A 14,641-nucleotide genomic window follows, 5' to 3' on the forward strand; every position below is an offset into this window, starting at 1 on the left:
TACTCACATTGCTGAAGACACGTAAGAGCACAGGTCTATCAGCAACTATCCCTACCACAATGTCTGTCTCACAGAGGTAGAGCTGGCAAGAGGGACTCACTCCTAAGTGAAATGCGTCAGTCAGTCCCTCACTGTGTACGGACAATGCTCATTGAGGCACACGATTTGTCATTCTAATCAACACTCATCACAGTTGAACACTAGTGAAGTTACGTAGACCTAATTAGCATGTGCGTGTCAGTACGGGCAAGACAAGGGCCACAACATGCAGACCAATGCATCAGACACTGACGGCAACATTCGGTCACGGTACAGTTCCATGTGACAGGCGTTGTACATGTGCCCAGGATGTTCTGCCATTGCGTTGGTGGCTCTCGTAGAACCGGCACTCTTCTGACCTGCGGCAGTTATGTGGATGATATGCTACAGCTCAGAGCAATGAGTTGTATGTGTGTGCAACGTTTGGATGTATGGGTTGTTGTGTACGCAAGTGTCAAGGGCATTCCTTGCAAGAGTACCTCGAGCAAGGACTTCTGTGTGTGGGGTGTGGATACCTTGGTCTTTCATTAGCGCTGTGCGTATTGTGGGAGTCGTCATCATCTGCTATGGTATCTCTCTCAGGGGGTGTCTGCCGCATGCAAGACCAAATTCGGAGGTGCAGATGTCCTTCCACCTTATGTATTGAGACAAAGAAGCTTTCATCCCTAATGTTAGTCTGACTACTGCTTGTATTCTGGAAATGTGATGTGGCTTTCACGCTGCAATTGAGGCTAGGCCTTAGGCTTATAGTGCACCAATAGCGATACACACACAACAGTTGGCATGTATGACCCAAGAGCCCGAGCAGTCTTGCGCTCCTTGTAAAATCCCGGGTGCATGCCACATTGAAACATTGTCGACTGCGGGCTGTGTGGCGCCGATGCTGCGACAGAGACACACGCATCAGTTGGCTTCCTGTCCAGCCCAAAAATGAACCACGCCCAGAGCCCAGGGATAATTATTCACACCCCTAGGCTGGTCTGGCGTACGCCGACCCAGCCCACTCAGCTTACGTATAAAGGGGGGGGAGGACAACGGCGCTATGTGTCCCAGTTCTTCCCCACTGCCAGAGGTGACATGGCTGCATCCGCTTGGCAAATCACGAGACTCAATCATAAAGGGTCCATGACTTGTGTTGCACAGAGTTGGTGGCACCGGATACACTGCAGCCGGCACAGGCCCACCGCCACGAGACGTTGACTTTCGGTGCACTGAGGTTGGGGCACCTTAAGTGCTGGGCGGGTGTGCAGCCTGCGATGATGTGCCGTCCTGGCGGTCCGGACTGGTAAGGATTTGTGTGAGCCCTGCTGGACCGCAGTGTAGGTCTGAGTCAGCGGGCAGCGCAGTCCTACCGCCACGTGGCTTTGCCTCGCGGTTCAGAGAGTTAGTGGCACCTAAAGAGCGTAGCGGGTGTACAGCCTGCGATGATGCCGTGTGCACTGAAATGATCTCTGCCATTGCAAAATCAAGACCCAGAGACGTGTGTGACCTGGTGGCCCGCGGTGCGTGCTGCATGATGTGGAGGGTGCCAAGGTCATGGGCCCCGGGTTTGGAGCTTGCAACGGCACGTGGTGGGCCCTCTTGGAGACACGCCGGTGGTGGAAGGTGAGCAGTAGGGCCTGGGTGCGCAGGGGCGGGCAATCGCCGCTTGTCGGCGGGCGGAGCTGGGGTGCAGCAGCCTGTGTGAGCAGGGGCGTGCAAGCGATGATGGCGTGTGCAATGATATAAACTCTGCCATTAATAAATCTGGACTCTTGTTTCAGATAAGGGACCTGGTGGACTGCAGTGTATACCGGCACGTGGTTGAAGACACACCGGTAGCAGCAGGTGAGCAGTGAGGCCTGGGTCCGCAGTGTCGGCACTCTCTCTCCATCTCTTCCTTTCACTGTCTCTCTCTCTCCCTCTCTTTTTTTCTCTCTCCCTCTCTTCCTTTCACTCTCTCTCTCCCTTTCTTGCTCTCTCTCTTTCTCTCTTTCCTTTGATGAGCACATGACACACCTTCTTATCTTGAATTTTGTCTTGCAGGCTGTGACTTACAGATTGTCCAGAGAAGACACGCCATGACTCTTCCAAATAGTTGTTATGAATTTAATTTGAATAAAATTATTTGTTTGGAAATTCAAGGATGGATGAATGAATGATTCTCTTTTTTCTGACCACACATGAATGTTAATTGTTGTAATTGTGCGACATCAGGCAAATAGTTTTGTTCATGATTTCGGTAAAGTTGATGTAAATATCTTTGTCCGGGGTGGTGAGGGGGGTGCTTACTAACAGGAAAGAGCAGGTGTTAATGCCCTGCTGCTAACGCACCTTATCGCATGTTTTGTGATTTTATCGCCGATCTGGCTGGTCGTTGAGAATGTTGCGAAGTGGTTTTTTCGCAGCTTTTTGCACGGGAACGCCTACTCTGCATCTCATTAGCGTTAGTTGCCGGTGTCATCCGTGGCGATGTGTTTTGCGGCTGCTATGGCAGGAAAACTGGCGATGTCGGCTGTTAGCACCAGCTTGTGAATAGGGCGATAAATCTATCGCCACTTTGGCTGCGATAAAGTGCCGCTAACTCGGCAATAAATCCTTGAGAATATGCCCCTAAGTCCCGCCATTTATTCCAAAATTAAGATTCTAGGTTATATTCAGGAAATTGGTTCCTAAACGCTAGTTATGTTATGTCATGTTATAGTGGATTTATACCGCGCACAAATACTCAAGAGTGTCCTGGCTCGCACAGTAACCGTGACCTAGTGGAGCGAAGAATTTAAATCGGCTGATTAAAAAGAAAGGTTTTAAGTTGTTTTTTAAAAAGTCTGAAGTCCTGAATATACCGTAATTCCAAGGGAAGCTATAGCTGCTTTAACAGAGAGGGATTGACCCCGCAGCCGTGTCCTGCGGAATTGGGGGATTGCCCTCCGTCGTTGCGTGACTGAGCGCAAAGATCTGCTGGGGACATAGAAACAAAACGCTTCCTGATATACATTGGCCCAAGACCGTGCAGAGCTCTATGAGCCAGAGTGAGGGCTTTAAATTGCACTCTGTGGGCCACAGGAAGCCAATGCAGATCTCGTAAATGCTCTCTTACGCTTGATCTTCCAGAGATGTTAAACAGAAGTCTAGCCGCGGCATTCTGTATGGTCTGCAATTTTTTTAACAGATATCCAGGGATGCCAATGTACAAAGCATTGGCATAGTCAATGCGGGAGAGAATGAGAGCACGGGCGACCATTTTCTTGGCTGGCCTTGGAAGCATGGGGAAGAACCTTCTTAATGATTTAAGAGAGCCAAAGCAAACTCCAGTGAGTTTCTTGATTTGCACCAAAAGCCGAAGGTCTTCTCCAAACCAGACCCCCTAGTTCTTTGCTGGATCGCCCTCTGAGTTGGGTCGAGGGAAGTCTGGTGGCCATAAGGTTTCGCTAAAGGCAGGCGGGAACTGACCATACAGCTAGTAACAGTAATATGTATTGCTGTGTTTGCTCAAAGGCCTTTATTCACAAATATGCACCGAAAAGTAATATTTTCGCCTTTCATCAAAGCTGTGAACATCTCACTTGGGCTGCGCTGTTAATGAATGAATTGATGACATGATTCTTATAGCACAGCTCTGCACACTGAAGCGCCTAGCAGTGGATGGGGTTAACATCTGCCATTCCTGGCCCGGAGGAGCGCACGTACTCCCCTCAGGCGGCAGCAGGGCGAGGCTGCTCCATCCCAAACACGGGATGGACTCCAAGGGAGCCTCCTCGCAGACCTTGGGCCTGGCAACAGGGTTTCTAAATTTAAACTCTTCCCCACAGGCAGCCACGGGCAGGAAGGGCTGCAGCACAGCCCTCACCCTAAACAAGGCTCCAGTGACTACATTTAACACACCCTGGCTGCGTCACCGAGCGTTCTCGGACGTTATACGTCACTACATTGGATACACTCAGTGCTTTAAATGGGCCGGTACTGTCCGGTACTGAATACCGTCACTTTTTTATTTTGAGGGGGAGAGTACCGGTACATCTCAAGAGAGACGTAATACATTTAATTGGAGAGTACCGGCACTTCTCAGAAACAAGCTGGTACTCTGGTACAGCGTACCTGCACTTTTATTTTTCCATTCCAAGCACTGGATACACTACACAGTGGGACACTACTTCGACTGGGGAAGTAGGGTGCCCCTACCCTTTTACGGTTGAGCCTACTAGGTGGCGCTTGCATTGTCTGCTACGAGACATGTTGTGGCTTACAAAGAACATAGAGGGCCTCAGGGCCTGCCCATTGCGTACCATTGGCTGGCGTTCCTGTCACTTTCATTTGCCTGCTTCTTATGTGTGTCCCAATTGGTCAATTTAGTGCTTGTTCCTCCTATGGAGCACTGGCTCTGCACAATCCTTTTGATTGGCTGGCATCACTGCTTGCTTATCAAGCACTACTTTTCTTTGGTGCAAAGCGCTACATTACAGTGCATGTGTTTTCAAGCCGTCCCTCATGTATATCTCTCCCCCTGTACTCTCTGCTGCCCGACTGCTTCTCCCTGCCCTCCTCCCTCTTGCACTCACTCATGTGCTTCTCCTGGTTGCTTACCCAAACCTGTGCCCTCTGTGTTGCTTTCCCCAACCCCACCCGGTTGTGCTCCCACCTCCCCCCCCAGACCTCCCATTACTTTCGCTTCCCTTCCAGTGTTGCTTCGCTGTTTGGTCCCACGTACCCTGTGCTGCTTCACCTCTCCCTTACAATTCCCCGTTTTCCTTCCACTCCCCCCACCATTCCGCTTAAAAAAAAAAACCCACACACATTTGCGCATTTTCTTTTCTTTTTAATTACTGATCTAGTTACCCAGCAAGCATGGTGCTTGCACCTGCAAAATAACGCAGGTGTCTACTTTAAAGGATTTCGCTTTTTTCTTTACCTTGAGCCACGCTGCACATCGACATGGATGCTGTGCAGCACAACTAAAAGCCACTGGCAAGCCCAATAGGTTACTAAAGTGAGACCAATTGCCTTTGCCAATGCTTGTTCTATCATTCAGTCGTTCTTACCCTATTGTTTAATTACCTAATCCTTCTTTAGTTTACACATCAATATAACACAGTACAAGCCAGTCTACCAACGTTAAAGAAACCGAAACGTGGAGACCGCATTTCTTTTTATGTCTGGTTTTGACATGGCTTCAGCTGTCTCATCAGACCTTTTGCTTCTATCATAAACAAAATCATAGGCAAACTACAAATGGAGAGCGGCTTTTGGTCAGAGGGCTTCATCCACTGGTCTGTTCAATGGTCATTCACATTTTGCTTCCGAGCACCCAGTATTCAACAGGGTCAAATGTAGATCCCATTTCAGCTATTGGCTCACTTCAGCTTCTGCGCATTGTTCACATCCACCTAAAATAATTCCTTTTTCTTCAGTGACTACACTGGTTTAAAGTGTGCTTTTTATTTTATGTATTATGTGACAAATGATCAAAGCCTTTTACCACTCCAGGCACAGTATTACACCTTTGGATTGGTACAATACCATCCAAGCCAACTTGGAATGAATAACAACAACCACTGATTCGCTCTTCTTACAGCTCTTCAGAGAGATATAGCTTTGTCCAGATACAAGGGAGGAGAGAGAGAGAGAGAGAAAGAGAGAGAGAGATAGAGAAAGTGTGTGTGTGAAGAGAGAGAGAGAGAGAGAGAGAGAGAGAGAGAGATATATATATATATATATATATATATATATATATATATATATATATATATATATATATATATATATATAGAGAGAGAGAGAGAGAGAGAGAGAGAGAGAGAGCAAATCTCAAATTACTTCAACAAAGATCCTGTTGCCTACAACTATTTTGCCCTCAGCAGCAGTGTGCCTTTGTTAGGTTTTTTAACTTTTAACTATGACAAACAAATCTGGGGGTAAGAGGTAAGCCTCTCCTCTTCACGTAACAAACCCCACTTTCAAAGAATGTCCCACCCCCACACACCATCTATGTCCCCCTTGTTACTGCAGAGTTTAGTCTCTGATATCGGTGGAGGCATAAATACCCTGGTTCGTAGTGACTGAACAGGGAAGATTGGACTCAGGGTAATGGAATTACAGGTACGTAATCTAGGTCTTTATACTCCATAAAATCCCACTAGGCTGCCAAAAAGAAGGCATCTTGCACACACTGCATTCCTTACACTCTTTAAATTGACACTTAGCGCATCACCCTGTTATGTAATTTAGCGCATCACCCTGTTATGTAATTTAGCGCATCACCCTGTTATGTAATCTACCACATAGCAAGAGAGTTTTCTGTTGTATAGGCATAACTAACAAAAGTTAACATGTAACTTTTCTACCAGTCTTTTGGTTACCTAACACTATAAGCAACATATGATACAATCACCGCACTCGACTGCACGTATCTAACTGAATCCGAAAGGATGAAAGGCAGAGCCTGCCTTGGATCTCAGCTTGAGCCAAATGTTGTTTACGCCGTCGTAATCTGGAGTAATTTCACCATTCTGCATTATGCTTTTTAAGCAAAACAGCTAACATTATACCATATAGCTGAATTTCAGGTATAGATCCTAACACAGGAACACAGAAACAACATGTCCAGACACAATGCTAGCAGCTGTTGTTCGTGTTAAAGCGATTTTGCCCCATTTTTTTAGCACAAAATGTGTCCTCGCATGCAAAAATGAACACTGATACATTTTTCGCTAGAAAATAGCTCAAATAGCTGGTCTGGCATTTTGTGTAATTTTACGCAGATCTTTGGGAATTTCGTGCAGTTTCTGCAAAGGAAATGACACCAATTTTGCACAAGCCTAATTTTAACCATTGACCAGCAGGTTGGAAAGAGTTTGCTGCTGCAGGCGCATAGATCCACAGAGCTGTACTTGTGTCCCTCAAGCGCAAAGGATATACAGATGAGATTACTGATTTATAGTTTAGTTTTTCTATTTAGGGGAGACAAAATGTTTGTGCTTCGAAAATCGACAGCGCACACAGGGCCATACAGCTTGGGCATGGTTACAGAAAACAGCACTCCATATTTTCCGTAAATTCAAAATTGCTTTCCAAAATTGACAACCCCATTTTGCACAAAAAAACATGACGAACTAGCAGAAGCCCAAATTCACACCAGGAGCAAGTGTTTGTTTCAATAAAACTTCATAAAATCAAGACATTAGTAGGGGAGGACACACGTGCACGCTATGTTGCTTTATGCCCAAGCATCGCTGGCTTCGCTGACGTCATTGCCAGCCCAGTTTGTTGAACAGTAATAGTTGAATAAGGGACACTTACTGAAGGCAGCCGAGCATGCCGTCTTCACAGGGCACCTGCCATCCCCTCTTGAAAAATCACCTGCAATAGAGAAAGGAACCTCTTCAGATTGCCACCCACCTGAACAGGTAACATGTCAAAAGCATAATTTACCCACCCTACCCCCGACAGCAGGCTCTTGCTATCTCTAGGGGCTGCATAAAGAGGATGTTTTGTAACTAAACACGGTTCTCCTGCACAAGGAAAGGGGAGGATATAAAGACATTTTAAAAAGGTTGTCAATGCTAGGTTTTCCAAGGATGGGCGATGCTTGTATTTAGGGTGACAAGATAAGACCACCAGGCTCAAGGGATGCTCTATTGGTCTATTGGGGTGGTATTTTATTTAAGATGTATTCAATCGTGATCATTTGGGTCGGGGAACCCGTCTGGAGAGGTCCCAGGTTGACCCCATACATAGTCTACATATATCCATAGGTAACAGTACATGTCAAAGCAACAATTACTCGAAGGAAAATAATATTCAAGACCATCGAACATAGATCAAGAATCCAACAAGTTCCAAACTTCAGATGGTTGTATCGAGTCCAGTCCCTGCGACACAGACCTCTTGATATATGTATGGAAGGGACCCCATGATTTTGTCATCCTTGGCCACTATCTCGGAGTAGAGCTGCTCTTCGCGTAAATTTCACACACTTGAGCCCACCACGTTGAGATTCGGGGAGTGGAATATAAGTTTTGTTGTGAAGCAAGAAAGTGGACAAATATTCTTTTCATCCAGATCTCTTAACAAAAACACCAGGGGTTCCAGGAGAGCAGCGAAACCCATTACGATTTTAATGTAAGAGAGAATTGCTCACCATAAAAAACGATTCAACGTGTCTGCAAGACCACAACATTTGAAACATAGTTCCAGTTTGTCCACAATCCCTCCACCATCGTTCAGATCCTCCAAAGATCGCTTGTAGCCTGACAGGTGTAAGATATCATTGTAGGAGTTTTTGGTTTGAGTTCTCTTTTGGTTGTGAGAAGATCAATGAAACAGCCACCATCGTCCAGATGTTAGTCGCCTGCACTTCGTCAGGGACATTTCTATCAAACTCTGCCAACCAACTGGTCAGCTATAAATGTTAATATAGTTTAGTTTCATGTCCCAATGCCCGATATAAGTTGGACATCCCTCTCTGGTTACTTTATGTTTGAGTAAGTTCTCCACTGGGCCCGTATTATGCAAACAGAGCATCATCGTTTGCGCGGGGCGCACCTTTTACAGTGCGCCCAACGCAAACAATGAAAATGCGCCGCTTAATGGTGAATACGTTGCCCCGCAGGCGTCAGCTTGCCTGCACTTTTTAGGGGGATTAGAGATCATCTTGCAGGCGGGTGCAGTGAGTGACTGCACCCGCCTGCAAGCGGATGTCCATGTGACACCCTTTCCCCCTCCACAGTGCTGCAGTCAGGGGGCACACTGACACACTCTCAGTGCTCCTCCTGGGAGCTTCTTTTCCTCTGCTCTCAAATCAGTAATACAGCGTGGGCCCACAGGCAAAGGGATTACCTCATTTGCATTGGGCCATGACCCCATGCAAATGAGGGAACGCCCTCTGAAGATACAGTTGACGCTTAATGTGTGACGATGTCTCGTCTCATTAACACCAACACTGCCCTTGATCAGGGTAAGCTACTAAATCTGACAGCAGGGACCTCATCTCTGCACCACCTCTTCTTCTGTAATGTTTGTACATTACCTTTTGGCTTGACCATTGCTTATTGAACTCTTTCCATCCACTGCCTGGGATCCAGTCCGCAAAACTGGTCGTTACCAGATGACAGTCCACGCCCAGTATTCCTGAGAATGCAACACTTCAACAAACACATCTGTTTCCCTTCCTCATAATATTCGCTTTCTTTCTCTGGTGAGATATTCGCGTTATCAATACCTTTGGTAAGACTCGGGAAGGTAGAGATTCTCAGCGGGTCTACATCCTTGGCCGAAGCTTGACAGGTGGCGCCATCAAAGTAGAGAGAAGGGGGGAACTCATTTGTTAACAATGTGAAGACGGAAGCCAAATAACATGTGGCAATGGCATCAAATCAAGAGGCATCCATAATGTCCCTGTCAGTTGCAAGTTTAGTATGATGCTGACCTCAATTGAATTGCCAGAATGTAACTTTTCACATAACGGAAGCTTAACCCACCATTGTGTATAATTTGTGAAGTCTTTCACACCCCACTTGGGGGAGGGGTGCTGGGGCTTCATTTGCATATATAAAGAATACAATTTTTGCTCAACAGTTTTGAGATGGTCCTTTGGGAACGCTTGGCAAGGCCTGCATAAAACAGAGTGGTTTAGGCATAAAATTCATGTTACTGCATGACACGATCCTAAAACAAGATCCCCCAAGCTTTCTCCCCTAGTACGTATTCGTAAAGAGTTATCTAAAAGTGCTGGAACTTTAGATTCAAAAGAGCATTATCACTCTGTAAGAGTTTTGCTCCAAGATTGTGTATTGGTCCATTCAAAACCAGTATCAGTCAAAATTCTCTCACTTCCAAATGGGTGATAAGATACATCTATGCCTAGTGACATTGAATAACTGATTGATCTTCAATCTTGAGACTTCATTACATTTCTGAAGTTCTGCCTCTAAAGCTGGGAGAGATTCATTATGGTGAAGTCAAAAAACATAAAATTACATTTGTGAAGATAACAATCATGGAGTGCTGCACCTACTAAGCTCACATTCCATGTATGGGCTCATTAGAATGTATTTGTTGCTTTAGGGTTTCCAATGACAACCCTATAAATAGAGGTTAAATTGGACATTCAAATACTGTCTTTCAGGTTAAAGTGATTGATTAGGAGGACAGAAAATTGCCGCTAACTCTGCTGGATGAATGAAGAAATTTGGCAGGATGTTTTGGCCAAGATCACTTATCAAATAAAACTCCAGTCAACTCTATTAAATGTTTTCTCCAGACCCAGCGAGAGAAGAATAGTTTATGAATCATTACAACGTGCCACGCCCATGGCATCAAATAAACATGTACATTATTGTCTGCCTGTCAATAATTTATTTACCCTGAGTGACAGGGAGAGATGGAATGTGGCAAGATGTTTATCGAGATGCATGGTGAAGATTTTATAATATATTTTATTGTTGCATTTTAATAGGGCAATAGATCTGTATGACAGCTAGATTCTAGGTCCTTTGCAGGTTTCAAGCGGAGGGATATAGTTGAGGCCATCATACATTTTAATACAGTGCTTGTCTGTAAACAAATGTAAAAACTTGTCAAAGGGCCTACCAGTATATTCTCAAATGATTTGTAAAAGAGAGCAGTAAATATAACACAAATCGTTTTACCAGACATCCCTTTAATTACTTGTGACGCTTTACCCTCAGCAATAAGCTCTTCTAGGGAAATGAATAAAACCTGATCTATGAAACAGGATACGTGCCAAGTAATCCCTCTGTTTCTCTGTATCATGGGGTTGTAATTATTTTTACTCTGATCTGTTGGCTCGAAAGTTATTGCAACTATTTGCAGTGGATGATTTACACACCTTATTGATCTACTTAACAGAATCACAAATGCGGGATGCCTTAAGTTTATAGGTCAAGAGCATATCAGCCTTTCTCCCTTCTTTCATAGTACATCTGTTTATGTTATGTTATGTTAAAAAATACTTCTAAAGCGCACGTAGACACCAACGGTTTCTTGGCGCTAGGGAGGGGACGTGTTAAGAGTCACAGTAAGGAACAGATAATTAATTGTATGCCAGGGTAAAGAGCCAAGTTTTGAGGGATTTCCTGAATTGAGGATAGGAGAGGGTGAGGCGCAATTCAGAGGGGAGGGAATTCCAGAACTGGGGAGCTAAGGTAGAGAAACGTAGACCACCATATTTTTTCCTCCTGAAAGGGCAGGGGGTCAGGAGGTTCATATTAGAAGAGCGGAGCTCTCGAGAGGGAACATATGGTTGAAGTCTAGTGACAATAAAGGCTGGTCAATGGGATGAGAGGGCTTGATGAATCAAGCAGCCAAGTTTGAAAAGACACCGCTGCGAGACTGGGAGCCAATGAAGATTCTTAAGAAGTGGTTTAACATGGTGGAATTTAGGCTGGCCATAAACAAGTCTAGCTGCTTGGTTCTGGATTAATTGTAGACGGTGGGATTGATAAGCCGGGATACCAGAGTACAGGGAGTTAGCGTAGTCGATGCGAGACATGACAAGGGCAAGGATCACTTGAATGTGTTTAGGGCATAAGAGTTTATGTGCAGCATCTCCTACGAACAAATGCTACACTTTCCTTTTGATTTTTGTAGCTCTAGAGTATCTTATGACAAGTCTTTCTTGCATTATTTTTCTAGTAGAGGCATTGGAGTCTGTTGTTCATCCTTTTGCTTTGCAAGCCATATGAAGGTTGTATGAACGAACATTTGGCTTCTGATTACGGCGTTTGCTGCTTCCCATATTGTATCCCAAGTCACATTATCAGAAACATTCTCATCAAAATAATGTGGTAAAGTTTCTCAAATATTTGCGCTAAAAGCCAGATGTCTACACGCGACTCTTAATTTTCATCTCATGATTAGGACCTTCTGGACTGGGAAGACTGCCTTAGAGAAAAGAGTACTGTAGCATGGGTTGAGTCCCAGCGGATCGGACAAGATTGGTGCTAGAGTTCTATTAATTAGGAAGAAATCTATCCTGGCATATGACTTATAGACATTAAACTAAGAGCTATAATTTCTTTCACAGGTATGTTGAAATCTTAATGTATTTAGACAGTTCAGGTGACCTAAACTACTCAATAGAGAAGGTGATGTTGCTATGTAATATGAAGATACTGAGGCTCCACCTCGACTGAGACACAAAAAGTGATTGATATTAAGATCGGTAAACAGACATAATATCGAGTTCAAAATATCGATAGGACAGAATATCAAGTTTTTAATATAGAATGGATAGAATATCGAATTGCCAAAATATAGCGGTGAAGAATATCGAAAATCAGGTAAGAAATAAAATATCGATTTAAATAAAATAGAAGTAAGTAATATCGACAGTCATAATATAGTTGTTAAAAATATCGAATTTTTTTATAGTGTTTTAAGTGTTGGTATATGTGTTAAAAGTATGTATAAATTTTGGAATGTATGTTGAATATTTTAAAGTAATGAATTGTATGTTATTTAATTTTTATGTAATTTAATTCCGTAGCGGGTTGTGGGTTTATAGGGGATTAGGGTGGGAAGTAATTTAATTATAGTACATTAAATATTAATTTTTAGGAATTATTAATTATTTTTAATTTAATTTTGCGTTTTACTTCTGTAGCGGGTTGTGGGTTTATAGGGGAATAGGGTAGGAAGTAATTTAATTGCTATTAGGTAATTATTAATTGGTATTGAAAATTAATTGGTTGTTGATTAATTATTAATTGGTAAATAATTAGTATTAATTGGTAATTAATTAGCATTAATTGTTTAATTGATAATTATGTTAATTGTATTAATTTATTATTTGTAGCGGGTTGTGGGTTTAAATTAATTGGTTGTTAATTAATTATTAATAGGTTATTAATAAAAAAAAGTGGTATTTATAATAAATTAATTATTAAATATTGTGTGATTGGTAATTCATTTTAATATCTTTATTTGGTATTAATAATTTATTTATTTTTAATAAAATATTAAATTATTATTTTCCCTACTATTGCACTCACTGGAGTGGGAATAGTAATTTTTACCCCTACGCTATCCAACGCTTTCCCTACTATTGCACTCACTGGAGTGGGAATAATAATTTTTACTCCTACGGTATCCAACGCTTACCCTAGAGTTGCACTCACTGGAGTGGGAATAGTAAATTTTACCCTCCCGCTATCCAACGCTTTCCCTACTGTTGCACTCTCTGGAGTGGGAATAGTAATTTTTACCCCTACGCTATCCAACGCTTTCCCTACTATTGCACTCACTGGAGTGGGAATAATAATTTTTACTCCTACGGTATCCAACGCTTACCCTAGAGTTGCACTCACTGGAGTGGGAATAGTAAATTTTACCCTCCCGCTATCCAACGCTTTCCCTACTGTTGCACTCTCTGGAGTGGGAATAGTAATTTTTACCCCTACGCTATCCAACGCTTACCCTACAGTTGCACTCACTGGTGTGGGAATAGTAATTTTTACCCCTACGCTATCCAACGCTTACCCTACTGTTGCACTCTTTGGAGTGGGAATAGTAATTTTTACCCCTACGCTATCCAACGCTTTCCCTACTGTTGCACTCACTGGAGTGGGAATAGTAAATTTTGCCCTCCCACTATCCAACGCTTTCCCTACTGTTGCACTCTTTGGAGTGGGAATAGTAATTTTTACCCCTATGCTATCCAATGCTTTCCTTACTGTTGAACTCACTGGAGTGGGAATAGTAAATTTTACCCTCCCGCTATCCAACGCTTTCCCTACTGTTGCACTCTCTGGAGTGTGAATATTAATTTTTACCCCCCCGCTATCCAACGTTTTCCCTACTATTGCACTTACTGGAGTGGTAATAGTAAATTTTACCCGCCCGCTATCCTACGCAAAAAATATTGCATTTTTTTAATGAATATTACGTTAATATATATGTATTATTATTTTTTTTTACTTACATTCATTATTTATTAATTTTAAAGTAATTTAAGTATTTTTAAGTATGTTTCAGTTAATTATATGTTTTATTTCATTAATTTTACATTAATTTTAAGACATTTAAAAAAAATCGATATTGTGAGTATATTTTTTACAACGATATTTAGGATTCTATATTTTTGTACTTTCCTGTTTGGAGATAGGGCTTCGATATTTTGGCATTCTATATTTTTCCTTCGATATTTTGGCAATTCGATATTCTTCTTCTCGATATTTTGTCAGTGATCCATTAAGATCCACCCCCGTAACAGTAGCGGCCCGAGGAGGGAGTTCCGTGGGACGGTGAGGCGGGGGAGGGGCAGGGTGCCCGTTTACTGCCCCATAACAATGTCACTGGAGCAAAATTTGATATGACAAGCAGCCTACAAGAATAGAAATGGCCACCGTATCATTTGGACCATAAATGGAAAGCAAAGTTATTGGTGTGTCTGTCCTGCAAGCCCAGAAATTGTCCATTACTGGCACGATAGTGAGATTCTCAACAAAACGGAGTTCGATTCTCAAATAACATTGGCACCCCTTGGGTTTTATGTAATGGCTGGAATGAAGCTACGCGGGGAATCAAGAGCACTTCAATCTCATCCTATCTTCATGTAGTAAATGGGTTTCCTAAATTATTACTACATCTTTACACTGAGCCCAAT

General features: G+C 43.2%; 1 protein-coding gene across 5 annotated transcripts in view; it reads right to left on the minus strand.

Annotated features, from left to right (window-relative positions):
- SLC38A5 (solute carrier family 38 member 5) overlaps positions 1-14,641 on the minus strand; it is a 419,077-nt gene that overhangs the window by 198,185 nt on the left and 206,251 nt on the right. For 4 of the 5 annotated variants that reach the window (XM_085629632.1, XM_085629633.1, XM_085629634.1 and 1 more), the window contains one exon: positions 7,315-7,374. The exons of the other annotated variant lie outside the window; for it this stretch is intronic. The gene's annotated coding sequence lies outside the window, so the exon portion shown is untranslated. The remainder of the gene's footprint in view (positions 1-7,314; positions 7,375-14,641) is intronic. 5 annotated transcript variants of the gene reach the window in all.

Source organism: Triturus cristatus, chromosome 10 (genome assembly GCF_964204655.1).
Source record: "Triturus cristatus chromosome 10, aTriCri1.1, whole genome shotgun sequence".
NCBI classification, from domain to species: Eukaryota; Metazoa; Chordata; class Amphibia; order Caudata; family Salamandridae; genus Triturus; species Triturus cristatus.